The sequence below is a fragment of the Manis pentadactyla genome, chromosome 5 (genome assembly GCF_030020395.1).
Source record: "Manis pentadactyla isolate mManPen7 chromosome 5, mManPen7.hap1, whole genome shotgun sequence".
Classification (NCBI taxonomy): Eukaryota; Metazoa; Chordata; class Mammalia; order Pholidota; family Manidae; genus Manis; species Manis pentadactyla.
Window position 1 is genome coordinate 57,590,284 of NC_080023.1, and position 11,537 is coordinate 57,601,820.

The 11,537-nt window shown below is 45.2% G+C and overlaps 1 long non-coding RNA gene across 1 annotated transcript; it reads left to right on the forward strand.

Moving 5' to 3' along the window:
• Nucleotides 1-6,795: 6,795 nt before the first annotated feature.
• On the forward strand, nt 6,796-8,837 carry LOC130683794 (uncharacterized). The gene is made up of 3 exons (XR_008997752.1): nt 6,796-7,708; nt 7,863-7,948; nt 8,748-8,837. It is a non-coding gene; the product is annotated as an uncharacterized LOC130683794 (long non-coding RNA).
• Nucleotides 8,838-11,537: the final 2,700 nt, after the last annotated feature.

The following is an 11,537-nucleotide window of genomic DNA, read 5'->3' on the forward strand; positions in this document are numbered from 1 at the left end:
ACTTTGCTTCCATCTAAGATGATAGGAGAAAGAAAGAAGATAAAAGATTTCGAGAAAAGTTCTGTGGCCAACACTGAAAGATTTGTCACTTCTGCCTCATCTTCCATTATTTAATAGAAGTTACATTGTCCCAGTGTAATAATATAGGTAGCTCAGAAAAGCTAGATTGATGAATGTATAGCCTGTATCTCTACACCTCACCTTGCTAGTAAAAATGCATCCATGTCACTCTTCCTCCTGAGCACAGGACACTGTCACTTTTTTGCCAAGTAAAGCAAAGTCAGGATACCAACTCTTCACCACATTTTTAATTTTGAGTTCTCCTGTTCCTAAAAATTGAGCTGACAAGTTATCTGCCCCATAAACACACCCAATGTGCAATGATAAAACTGAGACAGGATAAACAAAATAAATAACTCCCACTTAGAAACAGTCATCACTATCCAAAACAATTCTAAAGACTCACTGAGCAGACATTGTAAAGATGAGATAGAGAAAGTTCCTTGATTTTTCTTTCTCTGAAAATAAATACTAATTCCATTGTTCTCTTCAGTCATACCTAATGTGGCTTTCAAAGCTGTCCCGTCCAGCGGGACCTAGTTATTTGTGGGGACGAGGGGGATCCGACCTGAAAGAAAATGGGGGCGAGAGAAGAGCGAAGGCAAGACAGTATTCTGATCAAGCCTTCAAATTTTATTGTAAGACGGGGGTAGATATACACCAGTGTTCAGGGGCAGAGTGGGCCATAGGATACTTGTAAGCAGGGGATTGGCTGCATAGCAGGGATGGCGCAGCGAGTTACATTCTGATTGGTATATGATAATGGGGAAGGAGGGGGAGAAGAGTATCTCTTGGCGCGCGCGGGCTTTCTTGTTGGCGCGCGCGGGCTCGCAGCTAATCTCCAGGAAGTGAAGCAGGAACCTCATGAACTGTGGCCATCTTGTTGTCTTTGTGTGGCTCCCAACATCTCCTCCCTTTCTATTTATTTCAGAAAGGTGGGCCTTAATCGAGTGAGGGAATAGAGGCCTGGCTCCTCCAGCAGGGTAACATTTCGCAAATGCTCTCGGTATCTTTTAGGGAGGAGAGGCAGAGCTGAAAGCCAAATTGATCTTAATATATCAAGGCTTTATGTACATATGGATACCAACCTCTATGCAAGCCAGGCGTATTCTCAGGGAGGACCAGAGAGGTTCTAGGAAGAACCCTCCCTTGCGGTACTTTGTCTCACACTCATCTCGATGCCCATACCCTCATAGTTAGGGGTATGTCTGGTTCTGGCTGACCAGCATATGGGCCACATTAAGTACGGTGCCAGAATCGATGGTACCATGGTTGAGGCGCCTGTAAAGTTGAGAACCGGAGACCGGGAGCATTGGTTGGTTCGGTGTAAGACTCTTCATCACAGGCTGTAAGTCTGTGATAATGAACAGCAACCGCTGGCTTGACGAGCTGGTCAACCTGCTCTCGAATAAAAACTGTCAGTTTTCTTAAGGCCCAAGGGCCAAGAGACACTAAAAGGAAGAATCCTGCCAAGGGTCCAAGGATGGTGGGGATCAGAGTAGTTAACCAAGGGGTGGCAGAGGTCTAGTTTTTATACCAGGCCTCATCCTTTTCTCTTTGTTTTTGCCTGGCTTCTAGGTTTTTCTTAACTTTATCAATGCTATCTTGCACTAACCCTGTTTTGTCTTTATAGAAGCAACATTCTTCTTTAAGAGCAGCGCAGAGGCCTCCTTCTTTCAGGAAAAGGAGGTCTAACCCTCGGCGATTTTGGAGCACTACCTCAGAGAGAGAGACAACAGATTCTTTCAGGCTGTCTAAACCTTCTTGCAGATTTTGTATGTCTTTATCAATAGCCTGACTAAGAGCATAATATTGTTGTTTAGAAGTAATTATGGAGGCAATGCCTGTTCCAGCCCCAGCTGCTCTTAATCTTAATATCACAGATAAGGTAATGGCGGTTACTGGCTCACGCTTAGTGCGAGTAGAGCCCGAGTAATATGGAAGGAGGTCTTCGGTGGGATGTATGGAAATCTTGGGCATGAGCATGACTAAAACACAATATTCATTGTTAGATATTAGCAAGCGCGAGTTAACAGAGGGCGTTATGCCAAAGGAGCAAGCAAAATAAGTACCGTTGGGCGCGACAAGGAATTCATAGGACAGCGGGGGTGAGAAGGAGCTGTTACAAATGGGTATTAGCTGAGGGGGTAGACGCAAGACGGGGCTATGTATACAGAGGCCTATTCCCGAAAGCTGCGTCAATGTGAGACCCGGAGAGGTCTCTGAAAAACGGGAGGGGTCTGACCAGCGAGTCTTGCTGGAGTCATTGGTAAGTATGAGGTCTGCTGAGGTGTTTACTAAAACTGCTATCCCTTCGTAAAACGGGGGAACGGGGGAGAAACATAACCAGCACTCGCTATATCCAGTGGAGTTAAGGGATTCTGCAGTCACATTAGCCAGGCTTTTAAGGATTTCGCCTGTAGAGGGTAAAACTGGGGGGAGCAAGGCCTGGAAAACAGTACTAGTAGACAGGGGAGAAGGGTTAGAAGGTCTTGGGTCTCTTGCCTTAGGGGCAATAGGGCCAAGGACAACGTGCTTGTTGGCGTTTGGAATGGATCGAATTAATTTGATTTTAAAAGTGAGCCCAGGGTCCTTTCCTGAAACATAAAGCCTTAGCCCCCATTCATGTCCCCTGAGCCATCTATCAATAGGGGCCCTTTTTCCCTTGTCAGTAAAGGCAATGGAGAGCGGTGTACATCGCCCCCTTGTGGATTGGGTGCTTTGACATTCTGGGGTAACAGTTGAGTTAGGCTTGGGATTCCAAGCCCTACTTACAGTTATATAATCCCAGGTGGAGCTAGGCTTCCAACTAGCATCTCCTGTAGTCTCACACCCCCAGGAGTCACAGAAATAGGAGTCTCTATATCCACATTTATAGTTAAGGGCTCGATCTCTATGAGCTCCCGGGCAAACATAAAATTCTGTTTCTCTGAGGTAGGTTCTCCTAGGGGTGTTGTTACACCCAGGAGAGGTGGTAGATTGTCCCTCAGGGTAGGTCTCAGGGGAGGTGGAAAAAGGAAAGTAAATGTCTGGGGTCCCCCAGGCTGCAGAAGCTCCAGCGGCCAAGTCACAGAGGTCAGGGGCAAGAACAGGCCATGGGGGGGAACTTGCTAAGGTAGAAGAACTGAAAACGATGTCTCCTGCTTCACTGGTGACTGTCCAGGTGAAATTGAAAATCTGATGGGTCCAAACGGGGCGAAAGGTCATGACGAGGGTCAATAGTGTAGAAATCTTCATTTTTGCCTCCTGAAAATAAACAGAAAGGGAAGGCTTCTCAGGGGTTAATATGCCCTGGACTGGAATTATTATTGTTTTTGCCTCTATTTGTGTCTAGGAGTTTAATGAGCCTATCTGGGAGCCATCGGGCATTTTGTGCCTTAGCATCATATATACAAGCATGTCCTTTCCCCCATATGAGCACAGGGTCAGGCCCGTGCCATGTGTTGGTCATCGGATCTCTCCACATAGCCTGTGCATAATTATCTGCCGTGGAGGGATGCCAAAGGCGATCAGCAGCGGTTTTACCCGCGGAGTCATAAGTAAGGAAATTAAGAACAAACAGTGCATGATTTAGGAGTGTCTTTGCATTACCTGTTTTCGGATAGAGTACTTCTCCCCCCGACTGAAGTTTGAATAACATGTTTTTAAGGGTTAAGTGGGCTCTTTCAACAATGCCTTGGCCTTGGGGATTATAGGGAATTCCTGTTATGTGCTTAATACCTAACTGCGCACAGAACTGTTTAAAGCTAGAGCTGGCGTATCCAGGCCCATTGTCAGTTTTTAAGATTTTAGGTGGTGGTAGATATGCCAGGCATGAGAGAACATGGGTAATAACATTTTTAGTTGCCTCTCCCGTTTGCAAGGATGCACATAGGAAACCACTACATGTGTCAATAGACACATGGATATATTTTAATTTACCAAAGGGAGGGTAATGAGTGACATCCATTTGCCATATCTCTCCTGGAACTAACCCCTGGGGGTTGATTCCGTTATGAGGCTCTGGGAGGAGAGTTAGACATCCTTGACATTGCCGAACTATTTGGCGGGCCTGTTCTCGGGTGATTGAAAATTTGAGTCTAAGAGTATGAGCATTGAGATGATGTAGTTCATGAGCCCGTTGGGCTGCAGCCAAGGGTGAGTCTGACGTGACAGAGGCTACTAATTGAGTCGCCAGATCAACTCTGTCATTGCCTTTGGCAAGCGGCCCTGGAAGGCCAGTGTGAGCGCGTATGTGCCCGATGAAAAAAGGGGCATCGCGGTTTAGAATTAATTTTTGCAATTTTGCGAATAGGGGGGAAGCATTTGTAGAGGGACGTATGTAAGGCACTGTCTCTAATAGGGGAACAGAGGTTGCTACATAGGCACTGTCAGTGTAAAGGTTAAAGGGGGCATCTATTAAAAGCTCAAAAACTTTGATTATTGCAGTTAGTTCAACAAGTTGTGCAGAAGAGAGGTCTGTCTGTATTCGAGTAACTTGCCCATTAATACTGAAAGCGGCTATACCGGAGGAGGACCCATCAGAGAACACCATTACGGCCCCAGCAATTGGCGTGGTTTTAGTCCTCTTGGGAAAGACAACTGGGGTCTTTTGAAGGAACTGGACTAATCTGTCTGCAGGGTAATGATTGTCTATTGTCCCCTGGAAGGAGGTGCAGCTAATTGCCCAATCATCATCATGTTGAATAAGCCATTGTAATTGAGATGTATTGTATGGGAGGGTTATAACTTCAGGGTCTCTCCTAAACAACTTGAGAGCTGCCTCTCGGCCTAAACGTAAGAGGGCAGCAACTAATTGAGGATAGGTAGCTAAGACTCTAGGGGGGGAGGCTGGCAAATGAACCCAAAATAGTGGATGGTTTTGCCAAAGGACTCCTGTAGGGGAGAAGGGGGTAGGGAAAATGAGCAGCCACAAACTTAGATGTGGAGAGAAGTAACTAATGGTCTGTTCAGAAATAGCCCGCTCTACAATGGTTAATGCCCTTTGTGCTTCTGATGAAAGCGAGCGGGGGGAGGAAGGATCAGGATCTCCACGTAGGACATCAAACAAGGGCTTTAACTCTCCGGTGGTCAGCTTTAAATAAGGCCTGAGCCAGTTGATGTCTCCTAGCAGACGCTGAAAATCATTAAGAGTGTTTAAGGAGCTTCTCTTTAACTGAATTTTTTGAGTGAGGATTTTATTAGAAAATAATTCAAAGCCTAAAAAAAGTTGGGGGGGGGTGGACCTGGACTTTTTCTGGGGAAATTTGTAGTCCTCGATCTCGGAGGGCAGTGACTAGCTGTTGACTGGCCGCATAGAGCTGTTGCTGGTCAGGACCGGCAAGAAGAATATCATCTATATAATGGATAATATACAAAGTGGGGAAGAGCAACCTAAAGGGGTCTATAGTCTGGGCTACAAACTTTTGGCAAAGAGTGGGGCTGTTGGCCATTCCTTGTGGGAGAACTCTCCACTGAAACCGGGGAGAAGGCCTTACACAATTGGTAATGGGTATACTAAAGGCAAAACGTTTGCAATCATCAGGATGCAAAGGTATGGAGAAAAAGCAATCTTTTAGATCAATTACTAATTTGACATACCCTTTAGGGATGGCTATTGGAGAGGGAATTCCCGGTTGTAATGCGCCCATAGAGACCATAGTCTTATTAACCGCCCTGAGGTCTTGTAGGAGCCTCCACTTGCCTGATTTCTTTTGGATTACAAAGATTGGGGTGTTCCAAGGGGATGTAGAAGGTTCAATATGTCCAGCAGCCAGCTGTTCTTGCACTAACTCTATGGCTGCATTTAATTTTATAGTGGTAAGGGGCCATTGATCGATCCAGACAGGAACATCACTTTTCCAAGTAATCTTGTCTGCCTGGAGTGCAGGAGGAGCAACGGCCCTTACGAAAAATGTTTTTCAAACCCTAAACCTGAGCGGTCTATCTTAGGCGTGGCCAGTATCGGGTTGGGATCTCCCTGTTTTAGTTTGCCCAACCCCTGACCAGGGAGGTAACCCTGTGAAAGCATCTGCTGTGTTACAACTTCATTAGGGCTACACATGATGACCTTCATTTGAGAAAGGATATCTCTTCCCCAAAGATTTACCGGCAACCCAGGAACTACGAAGGGTTGAATGAATCCGGTATTTCCTTCTTCATCTTCCCAGTTTAATAACTGTGAGCTCTGTAAGGTGTTTCTTGACTGCCCAATTCCTTGTAGATGGGTCAAGGAAGCGTGTAAGGGCCAGCTGGAGGGCCATGAAGCCTGAGATATGACCGTAGAGTCGGCCCCCGAATCTAAAATTCCTTCAAATACTTTTCCTTGGATTTTAAGTTTAAGAGTGGGGCGTTCTTTAGTAATAGCTTGGATCCAATATAAGTCTGAAGAACCTGGGGTAGAGGAGCCTCGCTGCTTATGAATAGCAGGGTGAGATGTACTTAAAGGGAGGGGGAGCGCCTGCGCAAGGCGCTGACCTTTCATAATGCTGACAGGGCACTGGGGGGCACTAGCAAGAATTTTTATTTCTCCAGTATAGTCATTGTCAACTAAGGAAGGGTGGACAATAAGGCCGTTTATTGTGGTGGAAGCTCGCCCTAAAATTAGAAAATAAGTATCTTTGGGAGGTGGGCCATAAATTCCTGTGGAAATAATTGTAATTCCCTCTTCAGGCGTTAATATTGTTGAGGAGGAGGCACAGAGGTCAAGTCCTGCACTCCCGGGTGTGGCCCGATAGAGGGCGGGAGTGCTACAGCTAGGCTGTTCCCCGAGGCCGGCTGAAATGGAATTGGCTGGGGGGCCCGGGGCTGGCCCCTCAGCCCGTTTCCCTGAAAAGGGGGGGTGAAAGGATTTGTGGTACTGTAAAAAGGATTTGTTGGATTGTTACGGCACTCTTTGGCCCAGTGCCGCCCCTTATGGCAGCGAGGGCAAATACCGGGGACTGACCCAACTCTAGGAGGAGGAGCTGTGGTAGGGCATTGGCGAGTGAAATGGCCTGGCTGTCCACATTTAAAGCAGTTACGCATAGGCGGTGCGCCCTTGGGGAAGGAAGGAGGATAAGAAGCCGGGGGAGTTTGAACAGCGGCACCTACAGCTAAAAGGGCTTGGACTTTGGATGTAAAAGGATCGACATCTCTACACATTCTCAGCATTTCATCAAGAGTTTTGTCTCGAGTCTTACCGCGGAGGACGGCTCGACATGCCGAATTGGCGTTTTCATAGGCTAGCTGTTTTACAATCTTATCATTGGCAGCCGCGGAACCAAGGGTCCTTTCGGCGGCCTCTAACAGTCTGCTAACAAATTCGCTATAGTCTTCTTGCGAGCTTTGAGTGATCTTAGTTAGAGGAGTGTTAGCAGTCCTGGAAGCAGGGAGTGATATCCAAGCGCCCAAAGCGGCATCTTTCACTTGAGATAAAAGACCAAGGGGAAGGCGCTGCTGCCTGGTTTCAGAGATATATCTGCCCTGTCCCGTAAGCTTATCAAAAGTCTAGGACGCTGTTGGGGAATGAGGGTCTTTTACATTGGCAGCAGCGATGGTCTGACAGCGGTCAGCAAAATCTGCCTTCCAAGTTAAAAACTGACCACGGGTAAGCACAGCCTGGACTATACGCAGCCATTCACCTGGGAGTAAATGTCCTCTTCGAGACAGCGAATCAAGAACAGAAAGGGTAAAAGGGGCATTGGGGCCATAAGCTTTAACGGCCGCGTTCAGCTCTTTTAAGCTTTTGAAATGGATTTTGTGAAATTCTCTAGGGCCATCGGCAGGCTCGGCCGGCTCTGGCTCAGCCTGCTCCTCTCCCTCACTTTCTATTTCCTGAGCAGCAGGGGCGTCTTCGCCGTCGCTTTCAAGATCGCCCTCTTCCGGACTATGTGTTGTGGAGGTGGGGCCAGAGCGGGCGGAGGCCCGGGTAAGAACAGGAAAGAGCAGTTTTTTAGGTTGTTTTTTAGGTTTTGTGGCTGTAAGCGGTTTCTTAGAGAGGCCCCTTTGCGAATATAATGCGGGACGAACTGGTTGGGAGACAACTAATTTTTGGAGATGGCAAGTTATTCTTTGTTCTACTATCTGTGCTATTAGGTCTTTAGTGCTGGTAGGGGGGCTAACAGGACCGGGAGCCGGAGGGGGTAGCGGAGGGGCCGACGGGGGCAAAAAGGCCGGGGCGCAAACATTGGGAGGCTGAATAGAGGGAGTGTAAGAGGCTCTTTTCAAAACTGGGGGTGTGTAAGAAGGGGGGTTAAGCGACGGGGCGGCAAGGGGCCAATCTGGGTTGTGATACTTGGCCGCTTCGTCTTCTAGTTCAGCCGCGTCTCCCGGATCTAAAGGCTCGCCATTTTGGCTCTTAGTCACGACTGGAAAAACCTTTTGTGTATCGACAAAGTCCGAATCTCGAGGGAGAGGCGGATAAATGCAACATTTGGGAGGGGTATCATGGAGGGCACCGAGCAAAGATGGTGTCGGGCTAGGGGAGGGGGATTTAGCTGATTTTGGGGCAGGGGGATCACTCGAAAGAGACGATTTTGAGGCCGCCCGAGATAGGGGGCGGAGGCAATATTCTGCCACTGACAAGAGTTGACGTTTATCAGGGTCAGTATTTTCAACAATATCTCTGATAAGACCCCAATAGGAAAATACTGAAACAGGAACAGAGTCAGGGCCGTTTTTGATAAGATAATCATTTAAATCTCTACCTACTTTCTGCCATTTTTTAGGATGAATTTCGGGGCCATTAATGATAAACCACGGACAGACTTCATCAACAAAAATAAAAAACTTTACCAAGTCTTTCTTTTTAACTCGAACTCCTCTCTCCCTAAGTGAACTTTTTAGGTCTCTTATGAAGACCGCTTCTTTACTTAATTTAGTTCCCATTTTCTTGTAAGGCGGCCGGTACTCACCAGGGACGACGACCTCCGTGAGCGGCGAAAGGCGTCTCCTATTGTTTCATCAAGAAGGGGTCTGGCCAGACGATATCTTACTCGGGGGTCCGCCTGCGAAGGATCCGCGCCTCGAGCCCCACGTTGGGCGCCACTTGTCCCGTCCAGCGGGACCTAGTTATTTGTGGGGACGAGGGGGATCCGACCTGAAAGAAAATGGGGGCGAGAGAAGAGCGAAGGCAAGACAGTATTCTGATCAAGCCTTCAAATTTTATTGTAAGACGGGGGTAGATATACACCAGTGTTCAGGGGCAGAGTGGGCCATAGGATACTTGTAAGCAGGGGATTGGCTGCATAGCAGGGATGGCGCAGCGAGTTACATTCTGATTGGAATATGATAATGGGGAAGGAGGGGGAGAAGAGTATCTCTTGGCGCGCGCGGGCTTTCTTGTTGGCGCGCGCGGGCTCGCAGCTAATCTCCAGGAAGTGAAGCAGGAACCTCATGAACTGTGGCCATCTTGTTGTCTTTGTGTGGCTCCCAACACAAAGCCTACCTTCTGCTGTAGAAAATGGAGGCTCAAGAGTTAGTTACTTTAAGTCTCAAATAGTCAAGGGACTTTTTGAGTCTGGGTTCAAGGTTTCTTTGAAGATCTAGTTTAATAAAAAGTCCTGTAGGTATCTGATCTATTTGCCTCCATCAGTTACATGTGCCAGTAACTACATCAAATGTCTTTTCCTAAAATAATTTTCTGCTTCTTTCTGCTTCTCTCTCTTAATTTGCTGGTGACTTCAATGACATTTTCAGAAAAAATAAGCAGAAATATGACACCATTAACCTGACTCTTTCCCCAGGTCACCTTAAAACATTTGTCCTTTGTTACTCAAAGACTTCTAAATTCTGTTACTTACTATTTGGGGTGTTTAAGAAGTCAGCTTTCTAATCCTAAAGTCCCAACATTCTGTATTTCCTCTATTTACTTTTATGTTCTCTTTTTTAAACCAGCCAATTCTTCCCTAAATTCATTTTCTCTCTTCCTTTTTGGGGGGAGGTTTTTTCTTTTTTTTTTTTGTAATATCTTTCTATGCTGACTGATAGTACCTACATTAGTTGAGGTGAGTAATTAATAATGCAGATAACTGTTGAATCACTATGTTGTACACTTGAAACCAATATAATATTGTATATCTACTACAATTCAATTTAAAAAGTATATTTAAATTCATTTTCTTTCTTGTAATATTTCATCATACAACCAATAAAAACTAACACACATCAGTAAGATTTTTCTAATTGATTCCTAACAGTTGCTAATTTACCTGACAGTAGGTACCTCTTCTTCCCATCACAAAGAGAGGGGACAGGAAACTAGAGCTACATAACTCTTTAAGGTTAACCCTCTTCTTTTCTCCATGGTAAATGGAACTCTAACCCCTTTTTCTGCATCTGGATAAACAGGGAAATAAGAGCCCTTGCTTTGTTTCCAAATACATTATTTGGGTAACATTTCCATTGGGAAATGAAATATGAAGGTGTGAAATGATTGGGTGAGATTAAAATACACTGAACTCCAAAAGAGGGAAAACAACCTGGAACTTGAAAGGATTAGAAATTATACCAAATGAAAAGCAGATGCAGGAAGCAGGTGACTTAACTTGAAAAAAGAAAATATTTCTAAGGGAACATGATAGCTGGCTTCAAGTGTCTGAGACATTTCCTCATCTTCATGAGAAGATGCATTTATCTGTTATATAACAGCTAGGCCAGGACATGTTGACTCAATATGTGGGAAGACTTTAACAATTAGGACAGACATAAAATGAAATGGCCTAGCTTGCAGGAAGCAAGTTTCTCAACCCTGGCATTATTCAAATACAGAAAAAAGGTAATGTTGAGAGAAGACAGGCTGTGATTGAATAGTTGGACTACATTGGTGGTAACCAGATGGATTATAACAGAATAAGATTTTCCCAGAAAATGGGCACCAATGCTTCATACTCTGATGATTTTAGACATCGTGGTTCCTGTCAATATTTCATTTAAAAAAATTTGTTTGAAAAAAAAAGAATAGCCATCAAGAAGCTAATTTTGAAAAATATCTATATTGATAACATTTATACCTACTACTTTTCAGATATTGGCAAAATTTTTTAGGTAATTGCAATGTTGTGAAGGAAATTGATCACTGTCTCATTGGTCTGTAGTTTTTCCCTTCTTTTTTGTATATTCAAATAGCCACATAGTAACTTAAATATCCTACCATATTATTTATATTATCCATATTTTTATTCATTTCCTTACCACTTTTGATAAGCATAGATGAAATTTGGAGATTAGTTTAATTGTATGATCTCTTTAACACATTTTTGTTTCTTAGAAGGATTATAATGTCAGTTTGTGGGAAAAAAAATTCCAGTTAAAGAAACAATTAGATGAAGATAGCAAGACTTGGCCTGTTGATTGCTACCAATGCTTACATCAATAGTTAAGAGAATCCATTCTGAGTTCCAGTTCCTCACACACTTGCTATTGAGGCAGGAGGTAGCTGGTGGGGTAGGTAGAACAGGATACGTTGCCTTGGAAGAGACTGACCAAGTGGGATGCTGACATCAGGGACTGTGGTCAGC